The sequence below is a fragment of the Staurois parvus genome, unplaced genomic scaffold (genome assembly GCF_062004578.1).
Source record: "Staurois parvus isolate SC_StPar_1 unplaced genomic scaffold, SC_StPar_1.0 ptg000392l, whole genome shotgun sequence".
Taxonomy (NCBI): domain Eukaryota; kingdom Metazoa; phylum Chordata; class Amphibia; order Anura; family Ranidae; genus Staurois; species Staurois parvus.
In genome coordinates, this window is record NW_028318188.1 from 205,161 (window position 1) to 217,307 (window position 12,147).

The following is a 12,147-nucleotide window of genomic DNA, read 5'->3' on the forward strand; positions in this document are numbered from 1 at the left end:
ACAGGCCTGGCAGCAGCAATGGGAGGCCCGTAATCTGCCAGCACCCTATGACAAAAAATGGAACACACCAGCAGTGTGAGAAGACCTGAAAGTGGCACATGGCAGAGTGTGGCGATGGAGACAGCAGCAATGGGAGGCCGTACAGGGACCCATGAGACACTCTGTACCTGGCAGCAGCATGAGGAGGCGGTACTGGGGCCCATGGCAGATTACGGGCCTGGCAGCAGCAATGGGAGGCCCGTAATCTGCCAGCACCCTATGACAAAATGGAACACACCAGCAGTGTGAGGAGACCTGAAAGTGGCACATGGCAGAGTGTGGCGATGGAGACAGCAGCAATGGGAGGCCGTACAGGGACCCATGAGAGACTCTGGACCTGGCAGCAGCATGAGGAGGCGGTACTGGGGCCCATGGCAGATTACGGGCCTGGCAGCAGCAATGGGAGGCCCGTAATCTGCCAGCACCCTGTGACAAAAAATGGAACACACCAGCAGTGTGAGGAGACCTGAAAGTGGCACATGGCAGAGTGTGGCGATGGAGACAGCAGCAATGGGAGGCCGTACAGGGACCCATGAGACACTCTGGACCTGGCAGCAGCATGAAGAGGCGGTACAGGGGACCATGGCAGATTACAGGCCTGGCAGCAGCAATGGGAAGCCCATAATCTGCCAGCACCCTATGACAAAAAATGGAACACACCAGCAGTGTGAGGAGACCTGAAAGTGGCACATGGCAGAGTGTGGCGATGGAGACAGCAGCAATGGGAGGCCGTACAGGGACCCATGAGAGACTCTGGACCTGGCAGCAGCATGAGGAGGCGGTACGGTGGCCCATGGCAGATTACGGGCCTGGCAGCAGCAATGGGAGGCCCGTAATCTGCCAGCACCCTATGACAAAATGGAACACACCAGCAGTGTGAGGAGACCTGAAAGTGGCACATGGCAGAGTGTGGCGATGGAGACAGCAGCAATGGGAGGCCGTACAGGGACCCATGACACACTCTGGACCTGGCAGCAGCATGAAGAGGCAGTACAGGGGCCCATGGCAGATTACAGGCCTGGCAGCAGCAATGGGAGGCCCGTAATCTGCCAGCACCCTATGACAAAAAATGGAACACACCAGCAGTGTGAGGAGACCTGAAAGTGGCACATGGCAGAGTGTGGCGATGGAGACAGCAGCAATGGGAGGCCGTACAGGGACCCATGAGAGACTCTGGACCTGGCAGCAGCATGAAGAGGCGGTACAGGATCCCATGGCAGATTACGGGCCTGGCAGCAGCAATGGGAGGACCGTAATCTGCCAGCACCCTATGACAAAAAATGGAACACACCAGCAGTGTGAGGAGACCTGAAAGTGGCACATGGCAGAGTGTGGCGATGGAGACAGCAGCAATGGGAGGCCGTACAGGGACCCATGAGACACTCTGGACCTGGCAGCAGCATGAGGAGGCGGTACTGGGGCCCATGGCAGATTACGGGCCTGGCAGCAGCAATGGGAGGCCCGTAATCTGCCAGCACCCTATGACAAAATGGAACACACCAGCAGTGTGAGGAGACCTGAAAGTGGCACATGGCAGAGTGTGACGATGGAGACAGCAGCAATGGGAGGCCGTACAGGGACCCATGAGAGACTCTGGACCTGGCAGCAGCATGAGGAGGCGGTACTGGGGCCCATGGCAGATTACGGGCCTGGCAGCAGGAATGGGAGGCCCGTAATCTGCCAGCACCCTATGACAAAAAATGGAACACACCAGCAGTGTGAGGAGACCTGAAAGTGGCACGTGGCAGAGTGTGGCGATGGAGACAGCAGCAATGGGAGGCCGTACAGGGACCCATGAGAGACTCTGGACCTGGCAGCAGCATGAGGAGGCGGTACTGGGGCCCATGGCAGATTACGGGCCTGGCAGCAGCTATGGGAGGCCCGTAATCTGCCAGCACCCTATGACAAAATGGAACACACCAGCAGTGTGAGGAGACCTGAAAGTGGCACATGGCAGAGTGTGGCGATGGAGACAGCAGCAATGGGAGGCCGTACAGGGACCCATGACACACTGTGGACCTGGCAGCAGCATGAAGAGGCGGTACAGGGGCCCATGGCAGATTACAGGCCTGGCAGCAGCAATGGGAGGCCCGTAATCTGCCAGCATCCTATGACAAAAAATGGAACACACCAGCAGTGTGAGGAGACCTGAAAGTGGCACATGGCAGAGTGTGGCGATGGAGACAGCAGCAATGGGAGGCCGTACAGGGACCCATGAGACACTCTGGACCTGGCAGCAGCATGAAGAGGCGGTACAGGGGCCCATGGTAGATTACAGGCCTGGCAGCAGCAATGGGAGGCCCGTAATCTGCCAGCACCCTATGACAAAAAATGGAACACACCAGCAGTGTGAGGAGACCTGAAAGTGGCACATGTTTGGGGCATGATTCATGGCGGATTTAGTCAGTTGTGTCAGGAACTGGTGGTTTGAAATCCAGACTAATCCACGCCTGATTCATTTTCACAAACGTGAGTCTCTCCACACTTTGGGTGGACAGTCGTGTCCTCCGCGGAGTTACAATACCTCCTGCTGCACTAAACACGCGCTCCGATGCCACGCTACTGGCCGGGCATGACAGCCTTTCAAGGGCAAATTCAGCTAGTTGGGGCCAAAGGTCAAGTTTCGTTGCATAGTAGTCAAGGGGATTGTCTACCTCGGTTGGCAGGGTGCTGTCCAAGTAGGCCCAAGCCTGTTGTTTGAGGTCCTGCTCCATGTCCACCTGATGCTGCTGCGGCTGGTTAGTAGTTTCCTCACTGCGCTGGTGAAGAAAGCTACTCATCATCGACTGCAGACTGAGGCAGCCGCTGCTGGTGGAGCTGCCACTGCTCCTACCACCCCACCCCTCCCCTGCTGCCATGGCAGCGGAACGCGAGCGCACAGGGCCCACAGTGTCTGAGGATGGACGTTGGCGCAGAAATGCAGAGACCAACTGACTACATAGGTGGTTTTTATAGTACGTTATTTTGGCCTCCCTCTCAGCAGGTGTGAAAAAGGCCACCATTTTTGAACGGTAGCGAGGGTCCAACAAGGTGGACAGCCAAAAGTCATCCCTCTGTCTGATGGTTATTATTCGGCTGTCGCTACGCAAGCAACCGAGCATGCTATGGGCCATTTGTGCCAAGGAATGCGAGGGACTCCCTGCCTCCATCTCCACAGCATACTGCCACGGTGCGTCTGGGTCCTCTGTCTCCTCCTCCTCCTCCTCTACCAGATGCTCCTGCTCCTCCACTCCTGTCCGCTGAGTGGAAAAACCACCCATTTCACTCAATAATTCCTGAGCACAAATGTCCTCCTCTACCTCCTCCTCTTCTTCCTGTCCTGCCCCCAAAGGGGTCATGTGGCGTTGAGATCTGTGCGCCACGTCTACCGCACCCTGACCAGCCATTGTTAACAGCATTTGTTCCAGGACGTGCAACAGAGGAATGACGTCGTTCATCCCATAGTCCTGCCGACTCACGAATAGCGTGGCCTCCTCAAAGGGCCTGAGCAAGCGGCAGGTGTCACGCATGAGCTGCCAATGGCTGACATCGAAGTTACACAGGGGAGTACCTTTATCCGCTTGTAACATCAGGAAATCGGTGATGGCCTTTCGCTGCTCGTAAAGGCGGTCTAACATGTGTAGGGTTGAATTCCACCTTGTTGCAACGTCGCAGATCAGGCGATGCTGTGGAATTCCGTTCTGCCGCTGCAGCTCAAGGAGGGTGTGCTTTGCGGTGTAGGAATGGCTGAAATGCATGCCAAGTTTACGTGACATTTTAAGGATGTCTTGCAGTGGGATGGTGGATTTTAGGAACCGCTTGACAACCAGATTGAACACGTGAGCCATGCATGGCGCATGGCACAACCTTCCTTGACGCAGAGCAGACACCATGTTCTTTCCGTTGTCGGTCAACATGGTTCCGATTTTGAGTTTGCGCGGAGACAGCCATCTGTCGATTTCTCTGTTCATTACACTCAGAAGTTCCTCCCCTGTGTGACTACGTTCGCCAAGGCATACCAGGTGCAGCACAGCGTGACACCGTTGCGCCCTGCACATGTGATATGCCGGTCGGGTAATGGGACTTGGCACGGGGGTGGCGGCTGAGGACACGGCGGAAGAAGAGGTGGTAGAGGCGGACATCTTTTTTGGACCAAGGACGAGCAAACGTGGAGGCAAAAGCGACGTGACCTGTCCAAGTTGCTGGTGCGGCTGTGCCGGCACCACGTTCACCCAGTGGGCCGTAAATGACATGTACTGTCCCTGACCGTAGTTACAGCTCCACACGTCGGCGCTGCCGTGCACTTTGGCAGAGACCGACATGCTCAAAGACTGGCCCACCATCTCTTCTACATGTGAATGCAGGGCTGGCACTGCCTTTTTGGCGAAGAAATGCCGGCTTGGCACTCTCCACCGCGGCGCGGCACAAGCCATCATTTCTCGGAAAGGTGCTGAGTCCACCACTTGGAAAGGGAGGGACTGCAGCACCAGCAACTTGGACAGGAGGACGTTCAGCTTTTGCACCGTCGGGTGCGTGCTCGCAAACTGTTGTCTCTTGGAAACAGATTCCAAGAAAGACTGCTGACGGAATCCGTGAAGAGGAGTAGCAGGAGAAGGAGCATCTGAACGAGCGGAAGATGCCAACGAGCGACAACTCCCCTCAGCAGAGGTGTTGGAGGCTTGACTGGCTGATAGAGGGCGATTGACGTCGGGTGACGGAGCAAGTAACGGAGCGGGTGATGGAGTGGGGGCTGGGGCAGGCAGAACCGCCGTATCTTTATCACGGTTTTCCCAGGCCACCAAATGGCGACGCTGCATATGCTGACGCAACGCTGTAGTCCCAACATGGGCCCCCTGGCCACGCTTGACTTTCTGGCCACATAGTCGACATACGGCTACGTTTACTTCCTCGGGCGGCTTGACGAAAAATTGCCACACCGCCGAGTAGGAAACTTTGCCCCCGATACTCCTCACTGGCTGACTGCTACTTCCTCCGTGCACACCGGCACCACTACTGGCCGTGGTGGTAGGCTGCAGTGGAGCTGGTGCTCTACTCCGTGGCCGTTTGCCTCCACTGACACTGCTGCGACCCTGCTGCCTCCTGGGCAACCCACCGACTGTTTTGCTCGCTGCCAAGCTGCCACCCTCTTCTCCTGATGATGCGGAAGCAATAGCCTGATGACGATGAGGCTGCCAAGTGCGATCAGCCTCATCATCATCAATTAGGGTCTCCGCCTCACTACTAGCCCCCTCGGCTGCGTGTGGGTCAGGAGACAGACCTGTCTCTAGACCGGCTACCGAGCCACTCTCCTCGCCACTACTTCTTCGCCTGGCTGCTGAAGAGGCGGATGTCTCCCCCCGTTCCTGACCGCCCTCTGTTAGCTCTTCCTCACTGTACAGTGGGGCTGAGCCCACAGCATGCGATACTTCGCTTGGTGAGGGAACACCAAAGGACAGGGGCAGGTAGAGGACACGTGATTTCAGTGGGCTTGCTCCCGGGCCATGCCAACTAATGGTTGTGTCTGACGTACCCACCGACCGTTGGCTGTAGGTGTCAGAGGTGATCTGGGAAGAGGAAGACGACCGAGCCAACCAATCGATGACGGCAGGGTTGTCGGTGGAGACACGACCGCTGGATGACACCGGGAGCACTGGCCTCTGGCTGCGACTAGTGCTGCCTCGACCCCTTCCTCTGCTGCCACGTCTGCTCGCTCCTAAAACATTGCCTCCTCTGCCACTCCTCTGCATGTTGTCTGACATACTCTTTAATTCAACGATTCTGTGTCCCTGAGTAACAATTCTGTATCCCTGAGTAACAATTCTGTGTCTGTCCCTCAGTAACAATTCTGTGTCCCTCAGTAACAATTCTGTGTCCCTCAGTAACAATTCTGTGTCTGTCCCTGAGTAACAATTCTGTGTCTGTCCCTGAGTAACAATCCTGTGTCCCTCAGTAACAATTCTGTGTCCCTCAGTAACAATTCTGTGTCCCTCAGTAACAATTCTGTGTCTGTCCCTGAGTAACAATTCTGTGTCTGTCCCTGAGTAACAATTCTGTGTCCCTCAGTAACAATTCTGTGTCCCTCAGTAACAATTCTGTGTCCCTCAGTAACAATTATGTGTCTGTCCCTGAGTAACAATTCTGTGTCCCTGAGTAACAATTCTGTGTCCCTCAGTAACAATTCTGTGTCCCTCAGTAACAATTCTGTGTCTGTCCCTGAGTAACAATTCTGTGTCCCTGAGTAACAATTCTGTGTCCCTGAGTAACAATTCTGTGTCCCTCAGTAACAATTCTGTGTCCCTCAGTAACAATTCTGTGTCTGTCCCTCAGTAACAATTCTGTGTCCCTGAGTAACAATTCTGTGTCCCTCAGTAACAATTCTGTGTCCCTCAGTAACAATTCTGTGTCCCTCAGTAACAATTCTGTGTCTGTCCCTGAGTAACAATTCTGTGTCCCTCAGTAACAATTCTGTGTCTGTCCCTGAGTAACAATTCTGTGTCCCTCAGTAACAATTCTGTGTCTGTCCCTGAGTAACAATTCTGTGTCCCTCAGTAACAATTCTGTGTCCCTGAGTAACAATTCTGTGTCTGTCAGTAACAATTCTGTGTCCCTCAGTAACAATTATGTGTCTGTCCCTGAGTAACAATTCTGTGTCCCTGAGTAACAATTCTGTGTCCCTCAGTAACAATTCTGTGTCCCTCAGTAACAATTCTGTGTCCCTCAGTAACAATTCTGTGTCTGTCCCTCAGTAACAATTCTGTGACCCTCAGTAACAATTCTGTGTCTGTCCCTCAGTAACAATTCTGTGTCCCTGAGTAACAATTCTGTGTCCCTGAGTAACAATTATGTGTCTGTCCCTGAGTAACAATTCTGTGTCCCTGAGTAACAATTCTGTGTCCCTGAGTAACAATTCTGTGTCTGTCCCTGAGTAACAATTCTGTGTCCCTCAGTAACAATTCTGTGTCCCTCAGTAACAATTCTGTGTCCCTCAGTAACAATTCTGTGTCTGTCCCTGAGTAACAATTCTGTGTCTGTCCCTGAGTAACAATTCTGTGTTTGTCCCTGAGTAACAATGCTGTGTCCCTCAGTAACAATTCTGTGTCCCTGAGTAACAATTCTGTGTCCCTCAGTAACAATTCTGTGTCCCTCAGTAACAATTCTGTGTCTGTCCCTGAGTAACAATTCTGTGTCTGTCCCTGAGTAACAATTCTGTGTCTGTCCCTGAGTAACAATTCTGTGTCCCTCAGTAACAATTCTGTATCCCTCAGTAACAATTCTGTGTCTGTCCCTGAGTAACAATTCTGTGTCTGTCCCTGAGTAACAATTCTGTGTCCCTCAGTAACAATTCTGTGTCCCTCAGTAACAATTCTGTGTCCCTCAGTAACAATTCCGTGTCTGTCCCTGAGTAACAATTCTGTGTCTGTCCCTGAGTAACAATTCTGTGTCCCTCAGTAACAATTCTGTGTCTGTCCCTGAGTAACAATTCTGTGTCTGTCCCTGAGTAACAATTCTGTGTCCCTCAGTAACAATTCTGTGTCCCTCAGTAACAATTCTGTGTCTGTCCCTCAGTAACAATTCTGTGTCTGTCCCTCAGTAACAATTCTGTGTCCCTCAGTAACAATTCTGTGTCTGTCCCTGAGTAACAATTCTGTGTCTGTCCCTGAGTAACAATTCTGTGTCTGTCCCTGAGTAACAATTCTGTGTCACTCAGTAACAATTCTGTGTCCCTCAGTAACAATTCTGTGTCTGTCCCTGAGTAACAATTCTGTGTCTGTCCCTGAGTAACAATTCTGTGTCCCTCAGTAACAATTCTGTGTCCCTCAGTAACAATTCTGTGTCCCTCAGTAACAATTCTGTGTCTGTCCCTGAGTAACATTTCTGTATCCCTCAGTAACAATTCTGTGTCCCTCAGTAACAATTCTGTGTCTGTCCCTGAGTAACAATTCTGTGTCTGTCCCTGAGTAACAATTCTGTGTCTGTCCCTGAGTAACAATTCTGTGTCTGTCCCTGAGTAACAATTCTGTGTCCCTCAGTAACAATTCTGTGTCCCTCAGTAACAATTCTGTGTCTGTCCCTGAGTAACAATTCTGTGTCCCTCAGTAACAATTCTGTGTCCCTCAGTAACAATTCTGTGTCCCTCAGTAACAATTATGTGTCTGTCCCTGAGTAACAATTCTGTGTCTGTCCCTGAGTAACAATTCTGTGTCTGTCCCTGAGTAACAATTCTGTGTCCCTCAGTAACAATTCTGTGTCCCTCAGTCACAATTCTGTGTCTGTCCCTGAGTAACAATTCTGTGTCCCTCAGTAACAATTCTGTGTCCCTCAGTAACAATTCTGTGTCTGTCCCTGAGTAACAATTCTGTGTCTGTCCCTGAGTAACAATTCTGTATCCCTCAGTAACAATTCTGTGTCCCTCAGTAACAATTCTGTGTCCCTCAGTAACAATTCTGTGTCTGTCCCTGAGTAACAATTCTGTGTCCCTCAGTAACAATTCTGTGTCCCTCAGTAACAATTCTGTGTCTGTCCCTGAGTAACAATTCTGTGTCCCTGAGTAACAATTCTGTGTCCCTGAGTAACAATTCTGTGTCTGTCCCTGAGTAACAATTCTGTGTCTGTCCCTGAGTAACAATTCTGTGTCCCTCAGTAACAATTCTGTGTCCCTCAGTAACAATTCTGTGTCTGTCCCTGAGTAACAATTCTGTGTCTGTCCCTGAGTAACAATTCTGTGTCTGTCCCTGAGTAACAATTCTGTGTCCCTCAGTAACAATTCTGTGTCCCTCAGTAACAATTCTGTGTCCCTCAGTAACAATTCTGTGTCTGTCCCTGAGTAACAATTCTGTGTCCCTCAGTAACAATTCTGTGTCCCTGAGTAAGAATTCTGTGTCTGTCCCTGAGTAAGAATTCTGTGTCTGTCCCTGAGTAACAATTCTGTGTCTGTCCCTGAGTAACAATTCTGTGTCTGTCCCTGAGTAACAATTCTGTGTCCCTCAGTAACAATTCTGTGTCCCTCAGTAACAATTCTGTGTCTGTCCCTGAGTAACAATTCTGTGTCCCTCAGTAACAATTCTGTGTCCCTCAGTAACAATTCTGTGTTTGTCCCTGAGTAACAATTCTGTGTCCCTGAGTAACAATTCTGTGTCCCTCAGTAACAATTCTGTGTCTGTCCCTGAGTAACAATTCTGTGTCCCTCAGTAACAATTCTGTGTCCCTGAGTAACAATTCTGTGTCTGTCCCTGAGTAACAATTCTGTGTCTGTCCCTGAGTAACAATTCTGTGTCTGTCCCTGAGTAACAATTCTGTGTCCCTCAGTAACAATTCTGTGTCCCTCAGTAACAATTCTGTGTCTGTCCCTGAGTAACAATTATGTGTCTGTCCCTGAGTAACAATTCTGTGTCTGTCCCTGAGTAACAATTCTGTGTCTGTCCCTGAGTAACAATTCTGTGTCCCTCAGTAACAATTCTGTGTCCCTCAGTAACAATTCTGTGTCCCTCAGTAACAATTCTGTGTCTGTCCCTGAGTAACAATTCTGTGTCCCTCAGTAACAATTCTGTGTCCCTCAGTAACAATTCTGTGTCTGTCCCTGAGTAACAATTCTGTGTCTGTCCCTGAGTAACAATTCTGTGTCTGTCACTGAGTAACAATTCTGTGTCCCTCAGTAACAATTCTGTGTCCCTCAGTAACAATTCTGTGTCTGTCCCTGAGTAACAATTCTGTGTCCCTCAGTAACAATTCTGTGTCTGTCCCTGAGTAACAATTCTGTGTCCCTCAGTAACAATTCTGTGTCCCTCAGTAACAATTCTGTGTCCCTCAGTAACAATTCTGTGTCTGTCCCTGAGTAACAATTCTGTGTCTGTCCCTGAGTAACAATTCTGTGTCCCTCAGTAACAATTCTGTGTCCCTCAGTAACAATTCTGTGTCTGTCCCTGAGTAACATTTCTGTATCCCTCAGTAACAATTCTGTGTCCCTCAGTAACAATTCTGTGTCCCTCAGTAACAATTCTGTGTCTGTCCCTGAGTAACAATTCTGTGTCTGGCCCTGAGTAACAATTCTGTGTCTGTCCCTGAGTAACAATTCTGTGTCTGTCCCTGAGTAACAATTCTGTGTCCCTCAGTAACAATTCTGTGTCCCTCAGTAACAATTCTGTTTTTGTCCCTGAGTAACAATTCTGTGTCCCTCAGTAACAATTCTGTGTCCCTCAGTAACAATTCTGTGTCCCTCAGTAACAATTCTGTGTCTGTCCCTGAGTAACAATTCTGTGTCTGTCCCTGAGTAACAATTCTGTGTCTGTCCCTGAGTAACAATTCTGTGTCCCTCAGTAACAATTCTGTGTCCCTCAGTAACAATTCTGTGTCTGTCCCTGAGTAACAATTCTGTGTCTGTCCCTCAGTAACAATTCTGTGTCCCTCAGTAACAATTCTGTGTCTGTCCCTGAGTAACAATTCTGTGTCTGTCCCTGAGTAACAATTCTGTGTCTGTCCCTGAGTAACAATTCTTTGTCCCTCAGTAACAATTCTGTGTCTCTCAGTAACAATTCTGTGTCCCTGAGTAACAATTCTGTGTCTGTCCCTGAGTAACAATTCTGTGTCCCTAAGTAACGTTTCTGTGGCCCTAAGTAACGGTTCTGTGTCCCTAAGTAACGGTTCTGTGGCCCTAAGTAACGTTTCTGTGGCTCTAAGTAACGTTTCTGTGGCCCTAAGTAACGATTCTGTGGCCCTAAGTAACGTTTCTGTGGCCCTAAGTAACGTTTCTGTGGCCCTAAGTAACGATTCTGTGGCCCTAAGTAACGTTTCTGTGGCCCTAAGTAACGATTCTGTGGCCCTAAGTAACGATTCTGTGGCCCTAAGTAACGTTTCTGTGGCCCTAAGTAACGTTTCTGTGGCCCTAAGTAACGTTTCTGTGACCCTAAGTAACGGTTCTGTTTCCCTAAGTAACGTTTCTGTGTCCCTAAGTAACGTTTCTGTGGCCCTAAGTAATGTTTCTGTGTCCCTAACTCTCTCCCTCAATACAGCCAGGTCTGCCTCTCTTGAATGACTGGAGTCAAATGGAGAATTCTAAAATGGCCGCAATTTATAGCTCGACCATTACACAGTGCTGGCTGGCTGGCTGCTGATTGGCTAATGCGATCACATGTCATGAATGAATGCATTATGGGTCAGCGCGCCTTGTCTGCGCGCCTTCCCAGAGATCCCCGCTCCGTCGCCTCACATGTCGCCGCCATTTTTGGAAAAATTTCGATTCGCGCATCCGAAGTCTGCTAATTTTCGGATTCGTCGCGAATCAAAATTTTCCTAATATTCGAAACGAATTCCACTTCGCCAAGTTCGATTCGCTCATCTCTAATTATTATTATTCAGGAAGTATATAGCGCAAAAGGTTTGTGTAGTGGAGACAGTACAATTACAAAGAAAGACAGTACAATTTACTTAATGTCAAGAGGGTTGGAAGGGGCCTGTTTGCGAGAGCTTACAATCTAAAAAATGTTCTTTGGTGCTGTACAGAAAACACCAAACAATTCACATCAAACTGCACCAGAGGAGCTTACACTCTAATGTCCAGCTTCTCTTTCTGTACTTTCACCTCCCGTAGATTTTTGTAAGATCAGATATTTGAAAAAAGGCTGCATGCATGGCATAAATGTTTAATCGTTTCTTAGCCTGAGGGGGGTTTAGGTGACGGTCAGGTTTGTTAAGATGCAATATAAAGATAATAATAATAATATTAAAATATGATTGGTTCTGTTTTGTTTTTTTTAATTATATATATTTATTTTATTCTGTATATATGTAAATATGTTTTTTATTATGTTGTTTGTAAGATTTTTAATAAACAAAAATTTACACTCTAATGTCCATAGCATAATTGCACATCATTATTAACATACATTTATATAACTCTTACATATTTTACAGTGCTGTGCAGAGAACACTGAGCCAGTCACATAAGTCTCTCCATCAAGTGGTGCTGTTCTGCAAGGTGCTGCTGGCTCATTCTGCTGTGTTCTCAGCCAGGAGTAACATCCAGCCTGGGGCTGCCCTGCCGGCTTCTCCCCGGTCATCATACAAGAAGTTGGGGAAGATCCAGGTGGGGGCTTCCCAGAGGGACTGAGGTTTACACTGCATGGTCAAGCTGCC